Source organism: Equus caballus, chromosome 9 (genome assembly GCF_041296265.1).
Source record: "Equus caballus isolate H_3958 breed thoroughbred chromosome 9, TB-T2T, whole genome shotgun sequence".
Lineage (NCBI taxonomy): Eukaryota > Metazoa > Chordata > Mammalia > Perissodactyla > Equidae > Equus > Equus caballus.
Window position 1 is genome coordinate 62,575,297 of NC_091692.1, and position 12,392 is coordinate 62,587,688.

A 12,392-nucleotide genomic window follows, 5' to 3' on the forward strand; every position below is an offset into this window, starting at 1 on the left:
TAAAAAATGTTATGAAGGCTTGAATTTTTCAGTTGGTTTGGGTTTTATGTGAATATAACTTTGCTAAATAACAGATTATTTTTTTAAAACTATGAGGTTACACAGCTCTCCCCACAGGTATCACCCGGCTAAAGCTAAAGCCCCTCACACAGTATTGAGGACAAAACAGAATTCACATTTCTTTAAATTTAAAAAGTTACAACTTTTCTATGGGAAAAATTGAGGAAAAGGAAACACTTAGCACATATTCAGTATTTTAAAATACGTTGTTTAAAGCAAAAAGAAACAGGATTATTAAAATATTATAACACCATTTGACACATACATCACTTACCTGCTCCTGAACTTTCACTGGCGTCCTGCTGTCTATCAGATCAAATCCAACTTATCTCAAATTGATGAAGTCTAGATCCTCTAGAGTCTTACCTTACGGATTGCGTGTTTTTTCTTTTCCCAATCGTTTTCTCAATCTCAGATGGGTGTCTATTTCTGTTGCCAGGATGTACTCATGGTGTTTCTTGCTCATGGACAATCCTTTCACTTCTATCGATCATGACAAATATTCTCCATCCTTTAAGGCCCAACTCAAAGCTCACTTCCTCTCTGAAGTCATCTCAATGCCACATGTCTTTTTATAGTTAATCTATTCATTAATCACTTAGCAGAGATTTAATGAGTAAATATTATGTCTCCAGCACTACTCTAGGCGCTATGACAGATTGTAACCAACGTGGAAGACACAGCTCTGCACCTCAGTTGCATATGCTGTCCAGCCTCCCCAACTGGACTGTAACCTTTTCAAAGACTGGCTGGTCTTATATTACCCTTGTAGTATCCTACTTAGCTGGAACATCTGGGATAAGATGGGACATATGCTGGTCATTGAAAGGTCTGGGTGATTGGATCGCATCTGCCTGATGTTGATGGTAAGCAAATGAGAGACAACTGGAGGAAACTTACTAGTCCTTGGACACAAAAGAAATCTTTTCATAGTTGCTCAACAAAGGGGCCCACAATATGGAGTTAATAAACGTTGAACGAATTTGTGAATGAGTGAACAAACCAATTAGCCTTTTAAAGGGAAGGTGGGAAGACCATCATGTTAGACTGACTTTACACAATTAAGTCAGGGGTATTGATTTCTTCACAGTGAAAGAGAAAGAGATGCCTCTTTGAGTGTGGACACAAGGACCACATTTCTGAGTGTCCTAAGTGCTAGTTTTGACCAACACACAGAGGCCCAAGCCAGTGGGACAGCTGCCATTTTGGCAGCTTTGTCAAGAGGAAAAAGACTTTGCTGAATGAGCTAAATCTTACCTGGCCAAGAGGAATTCCCTAGCTTTACTATAAACCATTAGAGCAGAAAAATAGGCTTAGAAGCATTGGAAATGGGCCAAAAGAGAATGTCAATGAGACAGCAGGGTCTAAGAATAGAAAACCAGGCAGCAGATTAGACAGAGTAGATGTGAGAGAGGGAACAACAGCAGATAAGGAAGACTAAACAGTGACCAAGGGAAAATGACACAAATATTGCCGTCTACATTAACTCTCCTGCAGGGAGGGTTCCAGTCAGCAGGAGGCAAAGAGGGAGATTTTACTAAGGCATATGGTCCAGTCTCAGTGTATCCCAAATCTTCTCCTAGAACCAGCAACAGCATTAATATGTAGGACACTGTTCTAAATTTACAAACAGGATATGTATCTAAAACCCACTTGTAATTTGATTGGTTGAAAATATATTTTCCTCCAGAAATTATTATTTATTTTGGGGGGGAAGGGGGAGGAAGATTGTCCCTGAGCTAACATCTATGCCAGTCTTCCTCTATTTTGTATGTGGGACACCACCACAGCATGGCTTGATGAACAGTGTGTAGTTCTGTGCCAGGGATCTGGACCCACGAACCCCAGGCTGCTGAAGCAGAGTGCACAAACTTAACCACTACACCACTAGGCTGGCAGAAATTATTTTAATTAGGTTAGACATTTATGCCAAATCACAAAAACCTATTTAATCTATATGAATGTAAAGTTTAGCCCTCCATACAGGTATTTCAATCATCTCTACTTACAAATATGTTCCAATTACTCTGGTTGCCTAAGAAATTACTCCAAAACATGGGATTAAAACAACAACATTTATTTTGTTTACGAATCTGCAATTTAGGGCACGGCTTGGCAGGGATAGCTCATATCTGTCCACTTTGCCTCAGGAGAGGTAAGGGGGACCCGATGGCTGGGGCCTGGACTCCTCTGAAGGCTTGCCCACTCACGTGTGTGGTTGATGCTGGCTGTTGCTGAGACCTCAGCTGGGTGTGTTGGCTGAAACACCTACATTTGGCCTCTCTATATGGTCTGGGCTTCCTCACAACATGGTGGTTGATTTCTAAGGTCAAATGTCATGCATAAGAGAAACAACGAATAGCCAAGAGAAAAGAAATTGTATTCTTTTCATGATCCAGCCTTGGAAGTCACCTAGCATTGTTTCCACTGTGCTCTATCATTTGGACCAATCACAAGCCCATGCGGATTTATGGAGAGGGCAATAGACTCTACCTCTTGATGGAGATGGCAAGATTCTAGAAGAGCATGTGGGAGTGGATATAATTATATGGCCATTTTTGGAGAGTATAGTCTGCTGCACCATATAACATTACTTTTAGGGAAAATGCAATATATTCCAGCTTGAAAGGCAATATAACATAGTGAAAAAAGAGCCAAATACCTAGAGCTCCATTATATACTTGTGTGGCACTGGGCAATTTGCTTAAGTTCTCTGTGTCTCAGTTTCTTCATTTATAAAACTGGGGTGTTGTGAAAAAAAGTAGTTATTTTGAAAAGAGCTTAGAAGACTATCTGGCTCCCTGAGTGTTAGCTATTGTCATAACACCAGGGACATACCTCTTCCAACTTTGGCAGTGGTACTTCCTGGTTCCTGGGGGGATGGTGGAGGAGGCAGCCCTACCAGAGGTAGAAAATTAAGGATAACAGTTCACATTATTGAGTACCTAATATCTGTCAGTTACTATGCCGTGCAAGTTGACTTAAAAATCCATAAGGTAGGTACTAATATTATCCAGGTAAGAAAACTATGACTTAGGTAACTTGCCCAAAGTGGCAGCTGCAAGTAGTAGAGATGGGATGTGCTCTCAGACCAGTATAACTAGATAGAAGGAGCCTTAATTCCTGGATAACTGTGTGGAGCAGAACCTTCTCCCAAACCTGATTTGTGGGTGAGTGAAAAATGAGCAGTATTGTATTAGCCATTGGGATTTGGCGCTGTTCATTACATCAGTGAGCCTGGCTTGACTGGGTCAGTACAGGGAAGATGGGAGACATATACTTGAGCACCACTAACTTAAAGAATCCTTTCATAAAATAAAATGGCTCTCATTATTTGCATAAGACAGCATATTTGCATAAAAGAAAATCATTCTCTAGGTCAGTCCCTACCAGTCTCATTTTCTTCTGAACTAGAGGACAGATAGTCTTTGACACACTGGGAATAGGCCTGGGCATACTGATCTGGAATCCTTGATGCTGATATGAACAGATTGCTCTCAAATAGACTGGCTGTCCACCAGCAGAAGAATTCCTCTTCTAAAGTTTGAATCTAATGGTCCCTAGGTTCTTTTCTTGTCTCTTTTCTTTGTTTGCTCTTTTCTTTTAGCGAGGATTCTCTTTTTGACTACACTGCCCAGGAAAGCTGCAAGGGGGAAACCTTGGCTGCTGATATACACAGGTCTCTAGGCAGGTTCCCTACATAGTTAGACTGTTAAATTCCAAGATGGCAGTGACTTGCCCGTCTTGTTCCCCACAACATCCCTAGCGTCTAGCCTAATGCCTGGCACACAGTAGGTGCTCAAAACTTGTTGAATGCATGAAAGACTGAATGTTTGAATAAAAGCTCAAGCAAACAAAAGTCAGAAGTCCATAAAATAACTTGGGTTCTTTATGCCAGTGGCTTATATTCACTCAAGGACCACACGAGGTAGGGACCCAAAATGCCTACTCTAATACTGCGGATGCAGTAGCAAGTTAACAAGTGCATGCTGATGGAGTGATGCCACCTTATGCTGCACCTGATCCATGGTAAGATGAGGAAAGGTGCAGGACGGGATAACCTTTATGGTATGTTATTTTTTATTTTATCTCCAAGGATGTTGTAAATATGGTCGTCACAAAATTGGTTGTGGTTTTAGTTGTATGAATCACATGAAAGTCTGTGGGAGTCAGCTGAGCAGACATCCAAAGAATATAATACTCTTCTCAACATTTACCTCTGATGGAGAGGGTTTAAATTCATAAAAGTAAAGAAAATCTAGAAAAATCCTTTTAAAAGTTCATCCTTGGCATAAAAGCAATATGCAACCTTTGGGTTTCCTGCAGTCATTGGGAAAGAATTCAGAAACTATGGACAATCCTCCCCCTAGGACAAGCAGCAGCTGGAGTATCTTTCAGACTAGAGATTTACTTCCTGCAAATCAAATGTAGAACTTTAATGTTAGCAGAATATACTATGTTTTACACTAGTGTAAATTTTAAAGGGAGGCTGTGTCTGTAATTAAAGGCATTTATAGAAATATGTCCAAAAAAACTACAGTTCACTGCAGAGATAAAAAGAACAGACTGGTTCCAGTGGAGAACTGGAACGTAGCTCCAGTGAATTTAAATATTTATCATATAATTTTTATATCAAAGTCTTAATAAGCACTAACTTTTATGGCATCACTTCTAGAAACAATAAAAAATACTATATTTTGGAATGCTATTTCTAGTTGTATTTCCATCACGGGGCACTATTCAAATAACAGTTGATTTCATGAAAAATATGGCACTTTCCTTTCTGAACTTAAAATTTCAAACACCTTTCGTCAAAGAAGCCAACAGTACAGCCTGAAGTCAGAGATTTTAGACTTTTCCCAACTTTCTTTATCAAGTTGCCTCAGTCAGTCACAGCCCCTAAAGCAGGTGTCCTTTTCTAGGCCAAAGAATAAGAAATGTTTGAGAAAATCCTTTTATAATTACCCCAAGAATACACGAAGAAAAATTGCTAAGCTTCCATTTCAAATGTTAGGGATTTGGATTAAGTTTAAACAACAGCTTGTGCAAAATGTCATAGCTGAGATTCTCTTATGCTGAGATGGTAGGTGCTGATGTAACAGAAAGGACGGCTTTGGACATTCTAAACACAGGGCTGGAACGGCAACGATGCATGACGTCAGCCAAGTAACTGCAAAGTTACCTAGTTGGTTGGAGAGGAAAATTAGGCAATATCTTCTACAAATTCAAAGTGACATGAAGAGTGAGACAATTACTTACATACTCACACTAAACAATAATATTAATATTGTTCTTGAACACGAAATAAGTCAAATAAGACTCTGAGTTCCAATTAATTGCGAAGTGTCTCCATTCCCCACTTCATTTTGAATGTGTCCCATCCTGGGACCTCTGGCAGATAAATTTGCAGGCTCCACCCTGAGTAACTGGAATTAACATCACAATGATCAATTCACACACGTGTGTGCTTTACATTAAACTGGAAAGTTGCTTAAGTCCTTTAATGCTCGTTTCAAATGTTGTACACAAAGTACCATATTCTAGAGCATTCCTTCAGCTACAATCTCATACAACATCCTGCATTCTTTATCTAAGTACTACTTGCTTATTTCTCTGAGTGGATAAAGGTCCCTTTGTAAATAGCTATAGCCTTACTTCTATGGTCCATGGTTTTAACTTGCAGAACCTGCATAACACTATGGGGCTTTTTTTTAACTCCTATATAATCAGGTAAGAATTTCTCAGTCCAGGTAACATAAGCCTGCTGATGCGTTTCAAGGAGGAAGATAAAAGAAAGTCACAGTTTGGTAGTTATATGTCTATATCATCCCTTTCCACACAGAAGTTAGAGAATGCTGTGAAATTCACACATTCAGAGAATAAAATCAGATGTGGTGGAGATGAATGTGGAAATGCTGGCGTGGATTTTGTCCAATTATGGTAGTTATATCTGCTGCTAGTTCATAGTCTTTAATAATGAATTATTAACAAAGCACATATCATAATTTTTTAAAATTTAGTTAATGTATTTCAGTTAAGGTGGTTTCCTTTGTAATCCTGCATACTTTATCTTATGCATTTAAAAACATCATTCTGAGAAAAGTCTATAGGCTTCACCAGGATGTCAAAGAAGTCCATGGCACCAAAAATGTTAAAAAATTCCAGAAACTATACACAAATCATTTAATAATGCAAGATCTGGGTTTCTAGAGTAAATCATTCCTTGCTAGCATCTGTTGAAGCTGAAACAACCTTGACCTTGAAATTAACACAATCTCATTGCTGTAAATAAATGACTCTGATGAAAGTCATTTTTTTTCTTATTTTACCATAAGAAAAGACCTGTAGATTCTAGAGCATCTCTGCTATCATAGAATAGTTGTTTTCTTCTAATGGTAAACTTTATCATTCATATTTTGCCATCAACAATGAATTGTTCTCTTATATTTCTGAAATTCAGTCTATTTTATAAAGGCATTGAATATAATCATTTCATAACATTTTAATTTAAAACATCATAGAGTATTAAGGAAATCTTTGCTACCTGGAAAAACCAGAATGATAATTCCTTATTTTCAGTAAAAGAAGTAAACATCAAACATAGTGCTTTTAAATGACAGTGCTACTGTCTTATCCATGCTCATTTGAAATATTGCAAATCAATTAACATATTTCTAGTGGTGATAAGAATCTGGCCTCTTGAGTTATTATAAGATAAATTAAACGATGCGATGATGCCTCAGTAGATGTGTCTTGAGTGTAAGCACATTAGACTTTTTGGAAAATCATCCATGGAGACTCTGGTCAAAAATAGACACATCAGATGCCAGCAAGTTAAACGAATATTCACTCATTGAAAGCTATTGAGAAATTATTGATTTACCCACAATTATTCATTTATCACTGAAGCTAAATACTGTTCAAAATTCTCATCTCCAAGACTAAAATAAACGCAATCGGAATTCAGAAATTAACAAAGAACATAAAAAATAAAAATACATTTTTGTATTAAATAGAGATGTAATTCATGTACCATAAAATATATATTTTTCATATACATAGTTAAACCATTATTGTCTAATCATCAAAACAGGAGATCTATTACATGTGCTGCTCTAAAATTTGCCTTTTTTTCTTGTTAAATTTGTAAGATTTAGAAACCTGGTTATAAATCGAGGCTTTGACTAACTTCAGTACCAGAGGTTTTCTCTGAAATACAAGCTACAAAACAATCTAAGCTGTGTGTAATGATAGAAAATCCAACATGATTAAACTTGGGAAAGAAATGAACTGCAACAATGCAAATAAAAACTATTTGCATTGTATGGTGTTATAGGACTAAAGGGATGAAAGGTCTTATTAATCACGGTTATCAAATTATTCGTTCAAGATCTGGAGCAAATTTTTAGTGAATATTTATATCTGTGTTTGAATTAAAGTACAACTACCAATGATAATTTTGTTTTAGGGCTATTGTTTTCTTCTGTGGGTAATTATTTCAATTTTTAAATATAAAAACAGCTTACATGACTCCTTACTGAAGACCATCCAGTGCCCGTCTCTTCACAGCTGAATTTTCAGAGGAAGATACTGAAAATGTGCACTTTGCTTAACAACCAAAAAGCAACTGCCTGCACACACGTAAGAGGTTCCACCCAACTTCCTTGGCATCTTCCAGATTATTTTTCTCTAAACAGGAAGCAATTGACACTTTTCCCTGGTATTTTCAGAATACTCTATTTACAAGAAAAACCTCAACTTTTGTTTCAAAGTATAATGTTCTTTCCCTCTGTGCCTATTGTTGCTAATTATGAATGCTGCAAACAAGATAGAAACCAAATTCCAAACTATTCTAGGCTGTTTCAGAATAGGGTAACAATTGTAAAAAACAGCAAAGTTAGCAACATATTGCAAGACTATGCTGGAGTCTTTAAACCCAAAACAATACGGAAGAGAGGATTCCTGGAATTCAACGGGGACTGTTTGGCTCAAGCTGCAAAATCCGTATCTCTAAATAATGTCATGTTGGCAAGTGTTGAGCGAGAAAGGCGATTATATTTTAACCTACTTCACAGAACATTAATCCAAATCTAAGCAAATTCCAGAGACTCCGCACAAAATTAGCAACTAGAAGCTGCTTCACATTTTTCCCCTGGTACAATAATTGCTCATGAAGACAAACTTGTAGGAGGTAAGAGAGGGGAAAACCACAAGGATCTATCAAACAGTGAACTACTGTTATAAAGCAAACCAATTACCTCACACAGAAGAAGTGCAAGATTCAACAGCCCATGCTCTGCAGCCCCTGGGAAGCAGCAGCCGCCGCGGCACAGTTCAGAGCAGCAGCAGCAGCGGCCAGCATCCACCAGATTCTCACAGGCCTTTGACTGTGTGGACTCAGCCACAGACTCTGCCTCCAGCTGACGTCAAAGTCCCTGTCACATGGCCAGATGAAAGCCAAGAGAGCATTGGTTGTCGTAGCAACCACAGAACAGCTCTGAAATTATTTCAATAGGTCATCTGTCACTGTGGTGTGTATCTGTGTGTGTGTGTGTGTGTGTCTGTACACACACACAGCCCCACAACCATCATGGACAGCTCCCTGACAACCTCTACTCCTGAAGTTGTGAGTCAAGAGTGCCTACAACTTTCCTCTTTAAGACTTTGGTGTCTGTTCTGAACAGTGACTTGCGGGAAAGTGCATACCACTTTCAAGTTCCCACTGGTCTCACTATGGCCAGCATAAAGTATGTGTCTCTCTCTGTAGAACAGAAGGAAAGAAACTGTAAAATTCTGGGGGTGGTTTTCTGAGTTAATTAAATCTACTTGTAAGCAAATGGATAAAAACAGAAGCTCAAGGGGAGATGGAAGAAAAGATATTTTAAAAACTATGTAAGAATCCACCTCAATGTTCTGAGACCAAGCCAGTGATGGAAAGAAAAACAAGAAACATAGGGGCACTGGCCCAGAGTCAGATGAGAGAGTCTAATGATCATGACATTGACTACGATGGGGAAATTGAGTGAGACCAATTCAGAATTCCCGCATTGTAAAATGTCTATGCAAAAATGATAACCAAAAGAGTTTCAAAACAGTGCTACTTTAAAACAACCTTGTGAGTACATGTGAAATTCTTTTGGACCTTTGCTTTGGGGTCCATACAGTGCCAATCCTTGCCTCCTAAATGCTCTTGTCCACCCTCCTTTGGAGCTCAGCATGGAGTAAATGGGCTAGTGTCCTGCAAACGCAAAGTTCAGTGAAAGCTTAGAGCAGCAGAATAAAAGGATAGTCCTGCATGTTATCTAACTTCAGCTTCATCTCCTTTAGGACCACCCCAGCTTACTTCTAACTCCACACCTGTGCTTATTTCCTAGTTCATTATCCCTCTTAATTAACAGGAAACCAATTAAACAAAATGAAATGAAACCTGCAAGAAGGTACTCTGAAAAATACATTCAGCAAATGTATACTCATTCAAAAGGCAAAGATGGGGCCGGCCCAGTGGCGCAGTGGTTAAGTTCGCAAGTTCTGCTTCAGAGGCCCAGAGTTCACCAGTTTGGATCCCGCGTGTGGACCTACACAGTGCTTGTCAAGCCATGCTGTGGCAGGCGTCCCACATATAACGTAGAGGAAGATGGGCACAGTTGTTAGCTCAGGGCCAGTCTTCCTCAGCAAAAAGAGGAAGATTGGCAGTAGATGTTAGCTCAGGGCTAATCGTCCTCAAAAAAGAAAAATTAAAGGGCAAAGAGGTTAAAAGGCAGGGGAGAAGAGATTCCTTTCAAAACCTAAGGACCTTTCTATGTGGGAGTTAGCAGGATTTCTATTCTGGCTTCTTAAAAAAAAAAAAAAAAAAAGGAGCAGCTCTGGGGCTCTACAAAATATAAGCGAAAGCCAAGCCAGCTGGGCAGATGACATTTGTGTCACTGTAAAAGAATGAAGTTTCTTCAGTCAGAGTCAGAAATTACTTCTAGAACAATAAGACTAATGTCCAAACTGTTTGGCCACAGAAGCCTGCTATTCCGTCTTCCTCTTCCTTTACCTCCGTCCCAGCCCTAACTGGGAGAAAAGATAAATTTCTATTTGAAAAGTCATTTTCCTGATGCTATTAGTCATAGCACTGCGAAAGTAAAATCAAAGTATAATGCTATAATGAACACCCTCCCTTTAATTTCAGATTGATGACAGCTGGGAATTTACCTGTTTGCACAAGGACAACTGGCTCATTGAATCCAATGTCTATCCCAGTGGGTCAGGATGTCTCACCAAGGGCAGATTTCAGCAACAACCACAATTCACAAATTTGTCATTTGTTCCAGTTATAGTCCTGGTTTTCTGTTCAGAAAAGTAAAGAAGGGAATGGGAATAGAGGAGAAAAAGCACGTCCTTCTTGACTTCCAGGGTCCCACGTTCCCTGAGCCGCCTGCTTTATCATCTCTCGGACTCCAGATCCCTGGCTGCCTGGTCACCTCTTCCTCTGGGTGCAGCTTCAGCATCTAATAGAGTAAACCTGCAGTACCACACTTTGCCAATAGATGATGTCCTCTGAAACAAGAAGTGCTTAGTTCCAAAATTCCTAAAATTCAGGGCTTTAATTAGCTTGATATTTAGCAAAAATTAACACCTTTCCATTTTGAATTTTCTGTCATTTTTAAGACTAAGTCTACTTTACTATATGCTGCCTTGGGCTTAAATTCATTATAAGTTAACATACAGTGGGCTGACCTTCAAAATGAGAAGTGGATGCTTGTAATCCTTTTCTCTACAGCAGGCTTGCAACCTGCCATCGCTCATTTCCCTTTGCAAACTACGTAGGATTAGAGATTTCTCTTACAGCTAAGGAAGCTAACGTTCTCCTGGAGGGCTGAAACCATGATGATGATCTCTTTGGAGCTCAGGTTTCTACCAACTTGGCTAATTAACCCAAAGGTAGTTGAAAATATCACAGGACAGACACAAAAGGGCCTTCTCCAATCACAGCCCACCTCACTGAATAGAATATGTGTCATTTTATTTTTTAAATGACGACTCATTTCTTTAGGTGAAAATGATTCACTGAATGTACGAAGACCCATTCAAAAATAGCTCTGCACCACAGTTTTCACTTGCTGTATGAATGTCAAGGCTGCCTATTATTAGCTTGACCACTTTGCCGGAAATAACTGGTAAATGCCACTAAACAAGCTGTCTGACTTGGGTTCACAGATCTGAGTTAACAGGTGGTTTGGGCTATGAGTAGACAACTACAATCAGCCTTTTATTTGCTGTTTCTAAGCAGAGATGTTACTGTCTCCCCGTCTTAACACTAGTGGGAAGGTCGTGGACCTATTGTCTGGAGGCACTGGGTTCAAATCTCATCTGGGCAAGTGATTTAAGTGCTCCCAGCCTCAGTGCCTACATGCCTTAAGAGGATTATAAAGTTAATGTACCCTAAAATTTTGACGGCCTGCCAAAGGGTGGATGGCTCAATGTGCATGTCATTTCTTGTTTATCTGTCTGACTCTGATATGTCGACAAAAACCTTCAGGGAAAGGATGGAATCTCATTCATCTCTACAGCTCTATGATTAGCACACGGCCCAGAACATAATGAGCGCTCAATAAATATCAAGTGGCTCAACTACAGTCATGAGTCACTTAAAGACTGTGATATGTTCTGAGAAATTCATTGTTAGGTGATTTTGTTCTACAAACACAGAGTGTACTGAGGCAGAACAAAATTTGCCACCTCAAAATGTATCTCTTTAATCTGAGGATGATTTTAGGCTGATTATGTTTAAGAGATAAAGGACTCAGAAAGTTTTTCTTGTTACCTCCCCTTAACTGCCTAAAAGAATTCAGATTAAAAAGATTTGTCTCAGGAAGGGAACTATCACCATGGCATAACATGAACCAGGTGGTAGACAGGGAGGAACCTAGAAAAGCCTGTTTGTTGGGCTCCTGTCTGTGTTCTTCTGTTTCTGTGTGGCCAAACACTTGTTTTCCAAATGTTTCCTCCTTTTCACCCACCTGTGAATTACGTTCCTTTCCTTTGAAATCCCTGACTCTCCTCACCCCTAACATCTTCCTTTGTCTTTAGCTGAGAATGGTAATTAAGGTGACGGCTTCAGCCATTTTAGCAAGTTATTCAGTTTTCTTGGGTTTCTCCCATGTATGTATACACGTTACTAAACTTTTGTTTGTTCTTCTCCTGCTAATTTGTCTCACGTCAATGTAATTCTTAACCAGCCAGAAAAGCCTAGAAGGATAGAAGAAAATTTCTACCCCCCCTACAGTACTTACACAAACCTAGATGGTATAGCCTCCTACACACTGAGGCAATGTGGTACTCATCTT

The 12,392-nt window shown here is 39.2% G+C and overlaps 1 protein-coding gene across 11 annotated transcripts in view; it reads right to left on the bottom strand.

Moving 5' to 3' along the window:
• Nucleotides 1-12,392, bottom strand: part of NCALD (neurocalcin delta) — a 389,505-nt gene that overhangs the window by 72,857 nt on the left and 304,256 nt on the right. For 2 of the 11 annotated variants that reach the window (XM_070222457.1, XM_070222458.1), the window contains 2 exons: nt 10,258-10,392; nt 8,319-8,495 (listed from right to left, as the gene is read on the bottom strand). The exons of 5 other annotated variants lie outside the window; for them this stretch is intronic. The gene's annotated coding sequence lies outside the window, so the exon portion shown is untranslated. Of the gene's footprint in view, nt 1-7,586; nt 8,046-8,318; nt 8,844-10,257; nt 10,393-12,392 lie in introns of those variants that run through there. 4 more of the 11 variants (XM_070222461.1, XM_023648774.2, XM_023648776.2 and 1 more) reach the window with 3 other exon arrangements.